Raw genomic sequence first — 5,382 nt, 5'->3', positions numbered from 1 at the left:
TGTTAATCAGCAAGAGTATATGAGGGAATGTCTGCTTATCTAAACTCTCAAATGCTCCAAAGCAGTGACTATCAATGTTGACAACATGTGAAAATCACCCAAGGGAGCTTTGAAAACAGAATCTACTGCCTGGGCCACCCTTTAACATTAGCAATTTTGATTTAAGGGGTCTAAGGTAAGGTTGTGTGTGCATGCATGCCAAGTCATTTCAATTGTGTCTGACTCTTTACAAACCTATAGACCATAGCCAGTTAGGCTCCTCTGTCCATGAGATTCTCCAGGCAACAATATTGAAGTGGGTTGCCATGCTCTCCTCCAGGGGATCTTCCCAATCCAGGAACTGAATCCAAGTTTCTCATGTCTCCTGCATTGGCATGTCGGCTCTTTACCACTAGCACCACCGGGGAAGCCCAGTTGAGGATATCTATTCATTTTCTAATATGTGTAAGCCATGGAATATGAAAAATGGATGATATATAATCTATGTCTTAAGGATATTAAAGTACACAAAAAAAAACCTAGTCAATGTTCAAATTTTTCAAAAACTATAAAATTTACTATCGTTTTCCTGATCTCTACACATCAAAAAAAAAAAGTATAGAAAAACCTCTATTATAATAATCACCCTGCAAGTCAGTCGTATCACAACATCTATATACTGCTGATGATTAACAGCACAGTGCCATGTACCAAGATGCTGAAGATATCCCCAAGGATTTGAGTAGATAGATAGATGATTGATAGATAAATAGATAGAGATAGACATATATCTCATTTCTGTCAGATCAGTTTATTTCTCTCCCTCAGTTCTTATCTCGTCATAACAAAGATTTGGAACAATGGACTAATTACAGCTCAAGCAGGCAGGATTTCTCAGTCCCTGTCTCATTATGGCAAGGATTTGAAACAAAGGACTGGTTACAGTTCAAGCAGACAAATCTTTTATTAAACAGAAAGTGTAGATTACAATCCCAAAACTTGGGAGCCAGCCGACCCTGAAGGAGTGGCCATGACCCTTCTTGGCTTCCTTTTATATACTCCCTGTCTTCTCCTCTTGGTACTGCTCTGTGCAAAATGAAAGGAGCATATGCACAAGGCCAGTCAGGGAAGGGGGCGTGCTTGGGCACATGCAAAATTGGGCTTTTACATATTTACACCTAGATGGATGTGGACTGAGAGTTTTGATTAACAGTTGCAAGTTACATAACAACAGGTTCCATCACCCAGCTTTCTCATAATTCCAGCTCTTACAATCAGATATATGTATATATAGAATATTTGAGTGAGTGTTGCATCCTCAATCATGTCTGACTCTTTGAGACCCCATGAGCTGTAGCCCCTCCCAGCTTTCTCAGTATATGGAATTTTCCAGATAAGAGTACTGGAGTGGGTTGCTATTTCTTACTCTAGGGGATCTTCCTGACCCAGGGGTCGAATCCATGTCTCTTGTGTTTTTTGCATTGGCTTGTGGATTCTTTACCACTGTGCCACCTGGGAAGCCCATGTAGAATATTTATGAACACTTAATGTGCTCCTAGCTGCCTAAGGTTACTTGAAGACACAGGTGTGCATCAAATGCACATGTGCCAGAGTTGGAGAAGCCCCTGTGGTTATGCACTCAGGGTGCATGTGCAGGAGTTGGAAAAGTCTCTGTGGTTATTTTTGTAGCATATCTGTGTACTCTCCTGGGAGGGTGTCTGGGATTGGGTTTAGAGATTAGCACACATCCTTTTCAGCTAGGCCACCCCTCGTTGCTCATGCCTAACATCCTACCTAACATTTCCAACAAAGAAAGAAACAAAGACAGAGATAAATTTATTTTTTTAAAAGAAGCTTTTTGTTAAAAAAAAAATTTTATTTGCCACTATCCTGATTTGGTATCATTACTTCACAAATCAGTCATACTCCATAGCAAATCAGATAAAAGAATACAAATGAGTAAAACCTATTAAATTATTTATCTCCCTTAATAATGCTGCTGAGGCAAATATAGTTGTTTTCCTACAGATGATGAAAGTGGAGTAAATAGATAAATATGTGCAATAGACACAAATTGAAAATATTGCAGATTTACTGGGACTTGAATGATTGGTGACTTACTGTATGCAACACATCTCTAGTTATGATGAATGGCACTGCATACAACAAAGCTCTGGTAAATTTTAAATTGAGGGTTAGGAAATAAATTAACCATTTCTAGACTCTTAAGCATAGCCCTATGTAAGAACATGCTGCCCAACTAGTCTTATTTTTTTTTCCAATGAGGCTTACCTTTAAAATGGAAAATATTTGAATTTTGCTCTTCAAATTGGCAAATATTTTAAAATGGCAATATCTAGTATCTGTAAAGGTGCCAAGAAAAAGGCACTTTTATTCATCACTGGAAGGGAATGTAAATTACAAGAAGGGAATTTTATAATCTTAAACCATGTATCAAAAGTCTTAATAATGTATATACTCTGCCCTAGCAATTTCTCTTCTAGGAATGTGTCATAAATAAATATTGTAGAAGTAAAAAATTGGGAAAAGATGAACTACAAAATTGTTCACTACAGTATTTGATAATATGGAAAATTTAGAAGCACCTACTTGTACATCAATTAAATAATTTTTTGTGAATTCATAAGAAAAAATAAGGCCACAAAATGCATTGTAAGCATTTATTTAAAGAGATGAAATATTCCCATTTTATTAAATGAATAAAAAGCAAGTTACTAAATAATATGATTCCATTTTTATAAAAGTATATAAAAATGTTAGCAGTAGGTCTTCTGGTGATGAATTTGAGTGGTTTTTATTTTTTATCTGTATTTTCTATAATATGATTTGTTATTTTATATTGAGAACAAAAAGTAATTTTAAAAAGAAGTATGAAGAAAAAAAGAAGACATATATTTGTGTTGAGGGACTAGCTAATATGGAGAAAAGAAAATATAGTCCTTTTAACTAGAACATCTGGCTGTTTTTTATAAATGTTAGCAAGATGAAATAACCTAATAAAAGGTTGACCAGAATTCAGCAAACAAACTTTCAATGAAACAATAAATCACAGCCACAAAATATTTTAATTTTCAGTTGTTTGAGATTACACCAAAATGATAATACTCCACCTGAAAACATCAGTATATTGAATAAGATATGGATTATATAATACTGCTAATTGAGTTTAAATGAAACAAGTTACAAGTATGAAATCAAAGGAAGATATTAATTAGAATTTTGGCAAAGGATAAGAGTAGGACGACACGAAAGCTTTTTACTCTTTCTTCTTGGGCTAAGCTTCTTATCTAATCTCAAATAATTCTTATTCACAGTCAAATAATACATCATCACAAATTTTTCTACTGTCTCTTGGCATTTTTCGTCTTGACCCAAAACTGAACCTAAAGTCTGTTTTTGTGGAATAAATCAAGCCATCAATTCCCTGCTGGAATATACAGGCTTGGTCAGCAAGCAGCCTTCTTATTGACACCCTTGTTCTCATATATATTTCAAGTTGAGTGGTATCATTTTGATCAGTAGGATGGCTTGGAGATTTCTAAACAAGGCAAAAAGTATTTAAGAATAAGCTAGTGGAGCTAATCCTTCTGAATCAGCAGCCCCTATTTTGATTTAAAATAAGTTTTCTTTTCAAAATCAGACTGTTATCATATAGCAGTAAATATGTGACTTATACTTTGGGGAACTTAAGGGGAAGAGTCTAATATCTAAGCTATGTATATTAGTCAAATTAAGCTAAACTATGCTGTGATAGTGGTAATAAAAAAGCACTAAAATATCAATGACTTAAAATAACAAATGTGTATTTCTTGCTCATGCCACAGTTCCCTCATGGGTTGCTGGATGTGGAGGTGGTGATGGAAAGATGCTTTTCTCATTGTCATTGCTCAGAGATCACTCACTGATTCTGACTGACAGAGTAACTACCATCTCGAACATTTCCTGTCACAGACTCAGAGGGAAAGAAACCTAGGAAACATCTCACTCAGGCAAGTAAATATCCTGGCCTTCTGGCCTTGAAATAGAAATTTAGAAATAAAAAGTGAAGTATATCACTTTTCCTCACAACAAACTGCCCAAAACTAATTACCTGGCTCCACAAAACCATGAGGGAGCCACGAAGTACAATCTTACATTGGGCCCAGAGAGGGAAGTGAACAAGAACCATTTGCAGAAAAACATCAATGAATACCCTACCAAGTTTTCCTTTCAATTATTCAAATCCAATCTGTCAAAACTGAGTGTGTACATATGTATATGACAAGAGAATGATTTATACACATATACATAATTTATCATTCTCCCCTATTGGGAAGATCCCCTGGAGAAGAAAATGGCAACCCACTCCAGTATTCTTGCCTGGAAAATCCCATGGGTGGCTTAGCCTAGCAGGCTACAGTCCATGGGGTTGCAAAGAGTTGGACATGACTGAGCGACTTCATTTTCACTTTCTTTCCTATACTTAATTATATGTTCCCATTTCTCTTCATCTTTTAAAAACGACTTATTTGATAACTGCCTTTCAATAAATATTTTATTATGTAATAACTCTGTGAATAATATGTATTATAAACTGCCATGCTAATTGAGAATATGCATTTCAATAATTACTTTAAATGTGAATGGAGTAAATGCTCCAACTAAAAGACATAGACTGGATGAATGCATACAAAAACAAGACCCATATATACAAGACACCCACGCTGTATTTAGAAATACATGAAGACTGAAAGTTAGGGGATGGAAAAAGATATTCTGTGTAAATGGAAATAAAAAGAAAGCTGGAGTAGCAATACTCATATCAGGCAAAATAGAATTTAAAATATAGACTGTTACAAGAGACAAGGAAGGACACTACATGACCATCAAAGGACTATCCCACAAAGAAGATATAACAATTGTAAATATATATGCAGTCAATATAGGAGCACCTCAATATATAAGGCAAATACTAAGAGCCATAAAGGAGAAATCAGCAGTAATGCAAAGTGGGGGATTTTAACACCCCACTTTCATCAATGGACAGATTATCTAGACAGAAGACCAATGAGGAGACACAGACCTTAAATGACACTTTAGACAAGATATATTTAATTAACATTTACAAAGCATTCCATCCAAAGGCAGCAGAACACACATTCTTCCCAAGTGCAGGTGAAACATTCTCCAAGATTGATCACATGCTGAGTCACAAAGCAAGCCCTGGTAATTTTAAGAAAATTGAAACTACATCAAGCATCTTTTCTAACCACAACACTATAAGATTAGAAATCAACTACAAATTTAAAAAAAAAAAAAACTAAAAAAAATGCAAACATATTGAGGCTAAACAATATGCTACTAAACAACCAATGGGTCACTGAAGAAATCAAAGAAGAAATC

Source organism: Capra hircus (genome assembly GCF_001704415.2).
Source record: "Capra hircus breed San Clemente chromosome X unlocalized genomic scaffold, ASM170441v1, whole genome shotgun sequence".
Taxonomy (NCBI): domain Eukaryota; kingdom Metazoa; phylum Chordata; class Mammalia; order Artiodactyla; family Bovidae; genus Capra; species Capra hircus.
This window is presented reverse-complemented; position numbering follows the sequence as displayed.